The 14,593-nt window shown below is 35.9% G+C and overlaps 1 protein-coding gene across 2 annotated transcripts in view; it reads right to left on the reverse strand.

The window, feature by feature from the left end:
• Positions 1 to 14,593, reverse strand: part of LOC128871129 (uncharacterized) — a 410,182-nt gene that overhangs the window by 37,391 nt on the left and 358,198 nt on the right. The window lies entirely within an intron of this gene.

Genomic DNA, 14,593 nt, shown 5'->3' on the forward strand with positions numbered 1-14,593 from the left:
CAAGATTGATCGGGGTAGATATTTCTATTGGGAAGTAGTCTTTTGGCTACCCATTGCGGCATTTGTATGGCTGTCGCGTTACTGTCTCCCACAACTTCGAAAAACTCTTTCGGGAGAAGCTGTGGTTCACCACATGTAAGAACGTTGAGTTGTGTATCCCTCAGTGGTGGAATATTCGGCTTGGTGTTTGCAAGCCTTTTGATAACAATAGTCGAATAAAAAGTGGAGTAAGGTAAATTGCTCTCATGTGGTCCATACGCCTTATCGTCTCTTTTCCTTCTTCTCATAAAGTAACAACTAAAAACGGTTAGCCTCTCACACGCATACTCTAAAAACAAATCATTGGAGACCATGCTCCACGAACTCATGTCAAAGATAGGATGATGATTGGCTTTTAACCTTTCAGGAGCAATTTTTTAGAATTAATAAAATTCTTTGATGTTTATTACCTCGATTTCCAAAGTTTATAAGACCGTTTAACCCAAATTTGAGAGTGGAATTGCAGTTTTAAAAATGCCTAGTCCAATATTAAAGGCGGAAACGATTGAAATGGAGCCAACATCAGTGTATTTTATGCTTGCGATGTATAAATATATATACTTATAAAGGGTGATTTTTTAGCTATTATTTTTTCAAACAGTTCGTTTAAACAGCTGACGCACGTTTCGTGTTATGTTTCACTGACAAACATCTTTAGTTTGGTCTATAATTTAACCATGAATCGTCTTACAAACGAACAACGCTTGCAAATCTTGAATTTTATTATAAAAATCCGTGTTCTGTTAAGAAAGTTTAAAGTCGAAAAATTGTGTTCAGCGACGAAGCTCATTTTTGGATCAATGGGTACGTGCCTGTAAATAAGCAGTATTGTCGATTCGAGATTTACCAATGTATCTAGAAAAGGTCACAGTTTGGTGCAGTTTATGGGCTGGAGGTATCATTGGACCGTACTTCTTCAAAGATGCGTAACGTAACTGTGAATGGTGAGCGCTACCGTGAATTGATATCCAACTTTTTTTGCCCAAAATGCAAGAGCTTGACTTGCAAGGCATGTGGTTTCAGCAAGACGGTGCCACATGCCACACAGCACGCGTAACAATGGACTTGTTGAGAGGCGAGTTCGGTGAACATTTTATTTCACGTTCGGGACCTGTCAATTGGCCACCCTGATCGTGCGATATAACGCCTTTAGATTATTTTTTGTGTGGCTATGTTAAAGCTCATGTCTACTCAGACAAGACTGCTTCAATTAACGCATTGGAAGACAACATCAAAGCATTTATATGTGAGATACCCGCCGAAACATTGGAAAGAGTATGCCAAAATAGGACTAAGCGGATGGACCATTTGAAGCGCTGTCGCGGTCAATATTTGCTTGAAATAATCTTCAAACATTAAATTATATTGACTTTACTATCGCTTTAAAGCAAAATTTCATACATTTTTCTGAATTTTATATGTGTTTTTTCAAAAACTTTCCTATAGCTCTTAAAAAATCACCTTTTAGATGAGAAGGAATGCGATATCTTTTGTGGAACAACATATTGGATCAGCATTGTTTATAAGCTTTATCAAAACGCGAAACTTTTAATAAACTTAAATATTTCCAGTGCGCATCTGTGTCAAACTCTAAACTGGTACAATTTTCCAAAATTGACTTTGGCTTTCGCCGCGAATGCTCTTTTAAAAATGAAAACGGATGCCTACAAGGGTTGATTTAGAATTTTGAGAGGGAAAAATTAGCTCAAGCTAATATATATAAAATGAAAGCGGTGATGACACTTGTCTAGTACTTTCCAAGAAATTCGTCCGCAAATGATAGCCTAGTATGATTATTGTATGTACAAGCCATGAGTTTATTTTTCATTTTCATTTTTCGTTAGTTGATTTCTAGAGAACCAAAAAAATATTGAAGAAGTGTTAATGATATTGTAGTAATCTTGCACGAATTTTAATCAGAATGCTTTATCCACAACTACCCGAACTTGGCATTCGACATCTGAAGTATTCTTTAACAGCGGCCGCCCTTTAGACTACAGTACACTTTGATATCGGCCAAAGTGACTTAAGAGGTTAGAACACCTTTTAGGAAGAAGAAGAAGCAATATAAGCCCCTCATAAAATCCATTACTGATTTGGCACAAGAGACATAAACTGCAGCGCTAAGTCACAATAAAGAAGAAACTCAAGATATACGGCTGTACGGTGGCAGAATAAGGTTTAAATTTACAATTTATTTCTAACCGGCAAGCGCGTGTGACGGGAGCGAACCGCGTTAACTTTATTATTTGTGCGCGTTATTTAGTCGAGATAGCGCAGTGGATGGGTAAACGACCTGCGTTCTTAATTGAAGTATATTTACGATCAAAGATTCTGATTCAACTGCTCGTCATAGATTTTGTTCACATTACAATATTCGACGACCAAAATGTCATTAGGCAAGCACTTAGAAGCCAGAAATACTTCAGCAAAAGGTAGTAGATACTAATTGCACATGGAACGATTTTTTAGCGAAGTCATTCATTTCATTAAAATCAATATGGAAGCCGTTCCAAGCGGTATGCAGAGCGATACAAACCTACGCAGCGCAAGTTCGGGGACATGCCTTATTCGATGAAGTAAATAAACTTCAACGTTACTTTATTAAAAGAATCCTCAAACTACCCGAGCTCACTCCGAATTATGCAATAACATTAGAAACTAATTTAGAAGAAGCCACATGTACTCTTTAGAACTACAGATGAAGTATATCTGGAAAACTGTTTATAAATATAATTGCAACAGACTCCCACACAAACTAACACAAGGCATCCTAAGTAAAAAAGTGTTTTGGCTTAAGCATCTGAACGACATGGGAATGGAGTTCGGCTTGAAGTTTGAAGAAAACATCACCGCTACAGACTGGCATTATCGCTATGTGCAACTTCTTACCAAAATCAAAATAAAAGACATCAAATTGGCTAGGTAAAAGCACAGTCAAGGGCGACGTGAATTTACAAACATTCAGACTACTCAAAAGGGGACTCATATATCAAAGAAGAAATGCGGCTAGCTGATATTACTACAATTTTCAAAGCAAGATCTTGTCTACTGAAGCTAAATGCAACTACGTATGGAAATGCTCAGAAAATATGCACCCTCTGCAATTTAAACGAGGAAGAAGCTATGCAGCATTTCTTAGGAAGATGTCCGGTACTGAAGGAGATGAGAACAAAATACCTAAACGCAGCGAAACTAAATGAAGCAGAAGTAATAACTATATCTACTTAATGGCCATAATTGGAAAAGATTAACTTGCTTTATATACTCAGCCTTACGCTATAGAAATTTTCTTTTTGCAGAGTTTAATTTTTGATTAATTTTTGAGCTGTGACGGACAACATTCTTGTTGCCACAAATTTATTATTATTTCTTTCCTTATGTATTAATATTTTTAAATGAATTATTCGAAAAATTATTGATATGTAAGATGCAATATTTATAAATAAATAAAGAATTACTACTACTTCTACTGTATATTCGACGTCTACGTTATGCCCAAAGTGAAGTTTTGATTCGTTCATGGGTGCGAAGTTTGCGGGCAACAAGTTCAATGACTAACATCTCATGGACGGAGCCCAGTGGGTTATTGAAAACAAATTAAAATATTGAAGTCGTCCTCATCAGTCCGTGCGCAAGAGAGCTTTTGCCCTTTTGGACTTCCTAAAACTATTGCGCGTGAAATATTGAGGAAGGGATTCTCTGACTTCACCACTTCGAAATTCAAATCGTGCAAATGTTTAGGCTTAGGCAAGCGATTATAATTTACAAATTAGAAAAATTTCTGCGAGGTAATGTAGGAGCAATTTCGTGTGCAAACATTAAATTATAGAGTCATGAAGTCCATTTTGAAAGTTGAAAATAAATGGTCGAACTTTTTTATCTGGAGAAAAAAGCCTAGCAGCGTCAGAAAAACAAAAAAATTTTATAAAAAATATGCCAAAAATTAGCGGTATTTTGTCAACACTTGGAAATTATAAATAAACTTTTTTATACCAAAAATTAATTGAATACAAAAGTGCATACCAAGAAAATTTTTGAAAATTCTGGTTAAAAAGTTGATGGAATTTTAAAATATGTTGAAAAATTTTCTACAAAGCTTGAAGTTGTGAATTATATGGTTTTTCTTGTGGTATGTACAATATTTTTCGTAAAAAAGTGGTATTTTGGTAGTTTTGTAGCGGCGCTTATATGAGCTGAAGTCCTAGGGTACAAATTCATAGTGGTTAGGGTATTAGAGGCAGAATAAAATATTTAAGCTCTAAAGGGTCTGAATAGTATTATTTTCATATTGTCTACTCCCTGCTTCTGAGAATTAACCATTACTTGATTTCCTATTTACGATAAAATTCCAGCTGCTGTTGATTTGGTATGGAATGCTCCCTAAACTCTTTCTTTTGCTCTTACATTGAACGCCGTTGCGCGCCTTCATAGACGAAAATCAAATTGAATTAAACGGCTACCAATTAGTGGAATACTTTTCCCTCGCAAGTGTATGTATTTAATGCTTTAATAGCCATTGATGGTTTCAGTTGCGGATGAGCAGTAGGGTATGTATGTATGTACGAGTAAATGAACACAGTTGAAGCTGGGTGCAATGGTATCCATCTACATTCCTACACATACATATATACTTGTATACATATACATATATACGAGTACTCGTATGAATGTGTGGCTGGCGTAGGCTGGCGTACTTTGGAATGTATTGAGAGAAGGCCGACCCTTTTAGGCTTTCGTTAATCCTTATTAATTTAATGGTATATTACGGCTTTTATAAAATGCTACAATTTACAGTCGAGTTGAGTTATGTAATGCTACGCTACGCTAGAAGGCGGATAGATTTTACTGCAAGGTTATTTATCTTCTATTGCTTTCCCTATTAATGAGATGTACTAGAAATGGTATGATTTTATATTGGCGCAAAATTATAAACCAAAAATTTCACAGCTGGCAGGATATAATAATGGGATTTTCTATTTTCTAATTAAATATTTTACAATAATAACTATGGTATGTCAAATATGGAGATGTGATATTTGGGGTATATTTTACTATTGCAAGTATTTTTGTTTAATATTAGAAGTAAAAGCTATGGCATAGTCTTTTCAGTGGTTTCTGTGGCTAAAGCCATTTATGTATATGAATTTGGCAGGATTTACTTTTTAATCAATAAATCTTGAATCGATGTTGTGAAAATTTAATATTTGTATATTATTTAATTTTTCTTGAAATAAATTTCTAAGCAACAACTGTTAAGGATTAATAGTTTGAATATCAGCGTAATTGGCATCAAGCTGATAATTCATTTATTTGGCAGTCTTACGCATATTTGCGTTGTTTCTCAAATGTTACCGGGGCTTAATTGCTAAGTAAAGTACAGCCAAAGCAACAATTTTGAATATCTGGGCGGCAATAAGCCAATATCAAGTAGCTGTTGAGAAAAAATCTCCTGCAGGACCAACTAAACTAAACTAAAGGTTGCCGCTCACTGTTTGAACATTTTACGACAAGACGAATGAATTTTGTGTGAATATCTCTAGTGAATACCCCTCCAGCTTTAGGTCGATATAAGGTTTCTGTGAAAAAGGTACAAAGTACATGGAGTTGGATTGCCCAATCAAATACACCGAACCCCGCTTATTCTTGACCTGGAATTTTAAACATCATGGATAATCAAGCACTTGACTTTTGCTTTAAACGTTGCACTGGCCGGAAATCATTATTTTTTGGCGTTCCCACAGTAGCCGGTTCTACGTTACGGAAAGACATGGATTTATAGTCGGCCCATGATGGTCACTCCAGCAGCATTCCCCGCACATTTATGGTTAATTCTAAAGCTGTTACAGCAACAACAATAGCAAAAGCAATAACAACAGCAAAACAACAATAACTATTTTCGGGCGATGTAATAACTGAATGCTAAACCATTTGTAATTTGTAAATTTTTATGAGGAACATATCGCTAAAAAACGTAACTTCTATAAAACTCTTTGATATCCTAAGTAAAAAAATTCTACAAAAAGTACAAATCAACTAAACTGTGTCTCTTTGAAGGTAAACATTTTTGCTATTCTCGAGATTTAAGGGGGCAGATACCTGTAAAATTTCGAAAAATAAAAAAATTTTTTTTCATAAAATGTTAATATAATCCTTTAAGAATATGTCAAAAAAATTTTAGAACGTAAATTTAGGTATTTCTTATATTATAGATCGGCAACCGTGACGACTCTATTCTTTGCGTTCGAGCGCTGGGAGAGAAATTTTCATGTATTCAAAGTTTAGAGGCGTTTTTCTCAAAACTATATTTTTCGAATTGGCGTACACGATAACTCGAAAACTTATTGACCCTGTTATCTCCCTGAAATTTTGCACACATCTTTATTATGATATCAATTTCTATGTGAATTTACAATTCGAAAGTTTTTCGAAAAAATAATTTTTTCGTAGGAAAACGGTAGGAAAACTCGCTCCAAAATTAATTTTTTTTCTTGATGCATTTTATTCCGCGATTTTTTTCCATTTATTGTTAATTCATATAGAAATTATGATATTAATAAACAAACAAATTTTTGGTTTTTTGTATTCAGGTCACTGACGCCGATGCTACAATGGCCGCCGATTGAGAAGCCGCGCTGCGACCTTTCTGGAAGAATTGAGTGTACATCCCCCATTTTAAATGATTAAAATAAATAAAAAAAAATTTATATTTTTTAATGTATAAATAAACTGTATGCCAATTTTCACTTATTCATTTTAAAAATTTTTAATAAAAATCAGGGAAAATATGGTCGTTTACAGGTATCTATCCCTTTAAGCTTAAGAAGGTAAAAGCCTTCCCAGCAGAAGAGTTCAAAATTAAAAATCTGATATCAAAGCGAGTCCCAAGATCTTTTGGAATTATGTTAAATCTAAACAAATTTGTATACTCGTATAATGGGATACATGCCTCATAATCTGCTGCTAATCTTTTTGTAGATTTTTTAGCGCCCACTTTTTAATATATTACAATTGAAAACCTACAAGTGTTTCATTCTAATTGTTAATTCCCTTCTTTATCAAGGCTGAATGTAGCCTCAATATTTTTGGGACTACGTTAAGTTGAGTTTTAAAGCGTACGAGGATTATTAAGATCTCTAAAACGAAGCCACCTCCAAAACATACCGCTGACCACAAAATGAGACGGAAAATCTTCGATCGTTATAATATGGATTGTAATTGAAATCTGGTAGTTTAGAATAAATAAAACAGCCTTTTTCAAGTTTTCCAAATTTTACTAATTTAAGGTTATCTTTCCTCATGAAATTAAATGAAACTTAGATGGTCCAGATGGACTTAATAAGTATAAGAGAGATTTAGAGTCAAGGTATTTTTCAAATAGAAATTTTGGCGGAAGATCTCTGGTAGTTTGGGGAGCTCTGAGTACACTTGGAAAGATAAATCACCACTTCCCGTCGACACACATGACTTCTAAAAAGTACTTACCTACTTACGCTTACTTTCGTATAAATATCTGCCCCTTTTCTTGTTTTTCAGCAAGATAGTGCGACCTGCCATTCATCTCTTTGAGTTATTTTGCCGAGCAATGTATGCAAAGTGGGATGAATTGATTCCAGCAATTCATGGAGAAAATAAGCATAACTTTTCAAAGAAAGAGCTGAAGGATATCATTATTCATTTATTGAACTGCCTTAGCACGCAATTAGCGCAAACGTGTTTTGAACCAGTGCCGAGCACATAATCTCTGAAGTTATTTAAAAGAAAGAAAATGCCACACATTACTAGAGAGGGTAAATACAAACTATTTTAAAAGAATCCTCAAATACCATTTATAATTTTAGAACAGTTTCTTGTCTTATAAAAAATTATGATGTTTTGATTTTTGGCGTTCGGGGTTTGATAGGGCAGCATCTTAGGTCTATTGTTATTCGCTATTTTTATCTATGGCATATCAAATTGTTTCACTAATTCCAAATTTCTTTTGTATGCTGACGACTTGAAAATATGTTCACCCATTTAAAACTCATCAAGCTCCTTAAGATACAAACTATAGTGGTGCTTCCTGCTGAAAAAGGTCAGGCAGTCAATGAATATAAGAAGATGAAAGCATGTTATATCCTAAATCCCTATCGCTTAAAATCGCTCTTAACTGGGACAGGGTGGGCCATATAGCGTTTGCTTTTTGAACCACCTATGTTTTTGAGAATGGTAACACAAATGACATGTCAAATGTGTTCATAATTTACTTAAAGGCTTGAAATTTACGAAATGGTACGCTATACGCTTGAACAAAATTGGGAAATATTGAAAACCTATTTCCAAAGTGGTGATTCTTCTTTTTCTTTTCTGATTTTCACAGCGGTGGCTACGTGGCTCAGAAAATCCATACGTTATTGTAGAGAAGCAAATGCATCTACGACGAGTCACTGTTTGGTGCGGTTTTTGGTCTGGCGGCATCATAGGGCCTTTTTTTTCGAAACTGAGCGAGGAGCCGCGGTTACAGTAAATGTCGAGCGTTACCGTGACATGCTCAACGAGTTGTTTCCAAAAATTGAAGAGGATGACATGGACGACATTTGGTTTCAACAGGACGGAGCAAATTGTCACACTGCCAAAGTTACACTCGAGCTTTTGGCTACCGTTTTTGAAAACCAAATAATCAGCTGAAATTCCGATATCAATTGTCCGCCTCAGAGCTGTGATTTAAGCCCGTTGGACTATTTTTTGTGGGGAGACGTTACGGACAAATGCTATGCGAACCATCCAGAGACGATTGATGCTTTAAAACACGAAATCGAAGTTGCCATTCATGAAATTGGAGCCCAAACAATCGAAAACGTGCTTAAAAATTGGGTTGATCGAATGGCCTACTGTAAAGCCAGTCGTGGTAGTCATTTGATATTATGATATTGTTTTTCATTCATGAATGAGAATATTCAATCTTCAAAGTAAAAAACAAGTTTGAAAAAATATTGATTTGTTTTTTTTTATAGCCAATTCAAAAAACAAATTTTGCATGGCCCACCATATAGTTGCTCAGTAGAAATTTGAAGTCGAAAGTAAAATCTTCTGCATATTTCAAGACGCTGTAATGTTGGTAGGGATATTGAACACAGTGTCACCCCAATGCTTTTATTTATTTTAGAGCGCTAGCATCATTAGCCCATTTTTCTTTGGAAATGCCGCTAGAAACACCTTTTCGGGCAAGGGTGAGGAGTACAGAGGCCTAATAAAATTTTTTGTTGACGGCAATTTAAGACCTTGACTGGGATTATCTTTTGTCTCAACAGGATTACACAGCCAAAGCCACAATCGATCTTTTCGTATTTACAGCTGTCTCGGAGAAGCCAATTGACTGATATTATGCGTACAATCCCTTAACGCTTCAGGCCGTGGAAAACTGGATTAAAAGGATGCGCTACTGAGAATGTAATGCAGATGCTACATGACTGAAATAGTATTTCGTAAAGGATGGAAATGGTTGCCGAAAACATTACATTTTGTTCATCTTTTTAATTTTCAAAAATAAGTCACTACCGGAACCACCCTGTATGCAATAAATTGCAAACAGAAAAATGTTTGCTTAACATTGGAGTAATTTTAGTTCAAGCGTAATGATTAGTAATAACATATAAGTTTAAGAATAATAAAAAATTAAGTTCCAAAGTCAATATTTTTACTGATTTTCTTTTCATATTAAGCCCCTTTTCGAACTAAAACAGACACAATAAAACTTTAAAAGCTGTGAATTATTAATATGGCACTTTTTCACTCCAAGCATCAGAACTTTTGAATTAAAGAGAAAACAAAAAAAAAATATTTTTCTCGACCTTTATCACCATTCCATTTTGTACGAAAACCCTGGATAAACATACTAACATGACAGTGCTATCAAAAACGGCTCCTGAATAAAGCTGTTTGCAACGACCAGTTGTAATCATTTCTGATGTTCCAATCAGTAAAAACAATAGTAGTAAAAGTCACCGCTTTATATAAATTCAGTTTTCATATAAAAATATTAATTTGCTAGTTTTTTCTCCCGCGCAGAGCAACCTGATGCTTTCTATAGAAAGAGAGAAGCCATAATAATTGAATGATATGATAGCTGAGTGAGTTAAGTGAAAGTATTTTTTTATTTTATTATCACTGAATGGAAAACTATATTCAGCAAAAATATTATTTTCAGCTGAAAAACTTACTAACGGTGAACATTTTAATAGCCACTAATAAATGCATTGAAACAATTTATTGAGAATTTCGTATTTCGCTTTTTTGCTTATAGGGTGAATACCGGAGCGGTTAACGCTTTTTATTAGTCGTTTTCTTATTTTACAGAATTCATTTCATTTGTGTTTTAATTGCAAAAGTGCAATTTTTTTAGAGCTTTAAATATCGTATAACTAGAACGTATTTTTTTGACGGCGAAAACCTTTAATGATATAAAAATTATAAATTGAACTTCTTCTGATGGCAGTATCGGGAAGTGCATTCATGCATAGGTGCAAATACTTATTGCGGTGGCGAAAAAAGTAATCATCTAATTTTATTTTTCAATTAATAAACAGTAAAAAAATTATGTTGAGCAATGAAAATCTATATTTTGTCTTTTGTTCGCTCCTTTGCTTGTCTGTTTGTATACTTTGACAAAAGTCAAATATGTCTGAGGCATTTGCAAAAATTGTTAATCCTCAGATAGGGCGATTAATTTTGCGCCACCCTGTACTATAAATTGGCGTACAAAAATGTCATTTTCATTTCCTTTTATACATCAACACAACTAAACATGCGAGCTTATGTAGGTAGGTAGGTAGGTACAAGTGGCAGTCGGCCTCTAAACCAACTCACTTAGACCGTTGCCGATCCATTGCGATACAGCGGACAAACTGCTATTCCTCCTTAAAACACTTTGTTTTAAGTGCAAATCCATTGATCTGGCTGACACATAGATCCTTAAGGTCATCAAAGTATCTAAACCTAGTGGTTTGCCACGCAGGGCAGTGAAAGAGAAGTTGTCTGAGAGACTCGTCCTTCTTCTCATTTTTGTAACTTCTGCAATTATTGTAAAGGTGTCCGCCATCTCGTCCGGCGCTTGGGAGTAAGGATGAAGAAGTGGACAACCTCACCAAGAGATTTATTCACCGCTTAGCTAACAGACTAAATTAAAATTTCTGTAAAGGTAGTCACATTTTTATCTAATCAGGCAGAAATACGATATATGTAATGATTAGGAAGACGAACCGAAGCGCTTATTTCTGGCTTGTTACAGTAGACGCCAAAGCTAATTTTATCGTGAAGGTTTACCGTAAACAATTTTTCTGAACAGGTATATTGTCAACCCACTCACGTAATAGTAAATAACCTACTAAAAAGCTTATGGTTAATTTTATGCCAATTTTCAATTATATCACTCAGGAGTGGATACCTCCAAAGCTCTCAAAGCGCATTTTTCGCATTTTATTTTTGATGGTCATATTTTATTTTTGAAGTTCGGGAACAAAAAGAAATCAATAGGTTTCGAATCAGTGTTGTAAACCGGATGACCCATTAACTCAATCTTTTGAGTGATCAAAAACCCTCTTGTGTTAGCCGATAGGTGAGAGCTGACATTGTCTTGGGGAAAAATTACTCGTCTTCGACGGAGCGATTTATCGGGAATGCTTATGCTTTTACAATAATAACAACTACAACAACTTGAGAGCAGCTGACAAAAACTATGTTATGGATGGGTTCCATTATGATATACATACATTCCCAAAATCACTAATTTTTCTGATGCAATGCATAAAACCACAATGACTTATGGCAAAAAGGAAGTTGTTTTCAGATTTGATTGTATTTTTTAAGATGCTGAAAATCAAAAGTCTTTCTGTCATTTCATGTCTTGAATATAATCATCATAAGTTCCTAGAATTCCACTGTGAAACGTAGGCCCATAACGAATTTCTCCCATTCGGATCGGATTTCTCCCAATCTCTCACCATCATTCCAGGTAAGCCGCATGGTGCGGGTTTCTGGCTCTAGCAGCCGTCTCCAGTTATTTGCTGGTACTTCACGTCCACTGCTTCCTTGGGAGTTCCACAATGGCGGCCCTTGTTAAGTCCCCATTTCCTATGGGTAGAACATGGCCAATCCAGACCCATTTTCTATTTCGGATCTCTAATAGTATTGGCTTCTGCTGGGTTCTGGCCCATAAGTCAGCATTTGGTCACGACATTTTGAGAATTTTTTGAAGGCATCTTTTTAGAAAAACTTGTAATGAAGTTGTGTCAGCTGGCGTCTCATTCCACGTTGTCGTCATCATCAGGTAGCGATTACAGCTCAGGGTGAGCTTTAGCTTCATCCACAATTCTCTTCCAATCTGCACGGTTCATAGCAACAGATCTCCAGCTCCTAATTAGTAGCTTTTTCAGGTCGGTTATGGCTTGGTCAAGCCAGGTTAACCTTGGACGTCCTCGGGCTAGGGTCATTAGACAATTCGTTAATAAAAAATATTTTTGGGGGCGGCTGTCTTCCATGCGCACAGTGTGCCTTAACCATCGAAGCCTTTGGGATTTAATGTATTTCACGACGTCTTCTCCCTGGCATAAGTTTAGCAACTCATTGTTGTAGCGTATTCGGTACGTTCCATCGTTGCAGCGTATGGGGCCAAACACCCTTCGGATTACTTTTCGTTCGCTCTTAAGCTACTTTCGTCTTTGCTTGACAATGTCCAGCACTCGCAGCCGTAGAACAGCACCGGTAGTAATATTATTGACTGGTAGAGGCGGAATTTACATTCACGTGTGAGCAGTTTGGACTTCAGCAATTTTGCGTGGGCGTAATATGCTATGTTTGCTGCCATTATTCTGTCTTGTATTGTGTCGTAACTAATGTTGTCATTTTTTATTAACACTCTCAAATATTTGAAGTGTTGAATACCTCCAAAGGTTAATGTCCCGATTTGGATGTTTTCAGGACTTCGTCTTTCTTCGCTGCGGGGACCTTCAGATATTTAGTTTTGCCTTCATTTATTCTAAGGCCTACTGATTTTGCACGAAATTCAATATTACAGAAGGTTTTAATGAGATATCTTTTATTCCTTGCCACTATCGCGATATCATCCACGTACGCGATTGTTATTCCTGAGTGACTAAAAAGGTTTCACTTCGTTTTTTATCGCAGAGTGAAGACGGCGATTAAATAAAGATGTGGAAAGCGAGTCGCCTTGTTTTACGCCACAGGAGACTTTGAAGGGCTTTGGCATTGCTTGTTGTATAATTACTTTTCCAGTGGTGTTAGTTAGTGTTGCCATGACCAGCAACGTTGTACAACCATAAAATAAAGTCAGCTTTGTATTGGAATTAAAACTTCGTAGCTTTGTTCGCCGTGAAATGTGTGATGCGTTCTAAATTGCTTGCAGAGAGCCACAGCTTGGAATGTGGAACTGAGTAAATGAAATTGCAGGCAGTGCAACTGATTCTTATTAGTAGGCAATGGGAAATAGTGTTCTTCAAGTATCGGAATATTAAGCTCCAGTTTTGCCGTTGTTAAACTCTACTACCGCATTGCAAAATTTCCACCCGACCTTTACACATTTAAAATGTCAGCCAGCCGATACTCTGCAAACTTGAAAGTAGCGTAATTTTTCAACATAGGTAGGAAGAGGACTCGACATGATGCCAAACCTAGCAAAGCAAACTCCTTTTTATATTCAACTAAGGGAAATCCGTTTTCTAGGAAATCAGTTTTATAAAAATTCGAAAAATTTTATAAAGATTCCAAATTTTAAATTAAAATATTAAAAAAAAGAATTCCGTATGTAGTTTTATAGCCCGTTAAAATTATGGCATAGTAGAGTGTTCACACGAGCTTTTCGATTATTTTAATTATGTTAGCTGCTAAACAGGTAAAGTTTGGAAGGCAATTTCATTATGTTGGACTACCTGCTGAGGAGAGGGTGAAAAAGGTCACGAATGCTTTATACGCATATAAAAGAATACTTGAAAGCACATAGGGGCTCTCACCCGCTCTTATGAACTTGTGCTACACTGCAATTGTTATACCCATAGTATTGTATGACATATTGGCGTGGTGGAAGGCGGTCAGGAAGAAAACATGTCTCAGACAATTGGTAATATTTCAACGACTCTCCGACAGTGTTTCAAGCTGAGATATTTGCTGCAAAGAAAGGGATGGAGATGCAGATGCAGCAATTAACAGCAACGTGGATAGCCAAGCGGAAATAAAAGCGTAAAAATCATACTATCTATCATCCAAAAATGTCTATGAAGGCAATTAACCAATTAACGAGCTAGCTCGTAACTGCAGGCGTTGCGTTTATTAGGTTTCTGGACATAAAGGCATAGAGGGAAATAAAGGTAATGGAAAAGCTAAAGAAGGTGCGAGACTTGCAGGGGATCAAATAAGTCAGACACTTAAACCTCTGCACACAAAAATAACTAGAGGAATGCACGCTAAGAAAGGCAAAAGGCTGATGGCTTAGCTTAACTAATTGCAAAGTTGCCAGGACGCATATGATGACAAGTAAGCTTAATCGGTTATATCGTTCGGTAGA

This window comes from Anastrepha ludens, chromosome 2, assembly GCF_028408465.1.
Source record: "Anastrepha ludens isolate Willacy chromosome 2, idAnaLude1.1, whole genome shotgun sequence".
Taxonomy (NCBI): domain Eukaryota; kingdom Metazoa; phylum Arthropoda; class Insecta; order Diptera; family Tephritidae; genus Anastrepha; species Anastrepha ludens.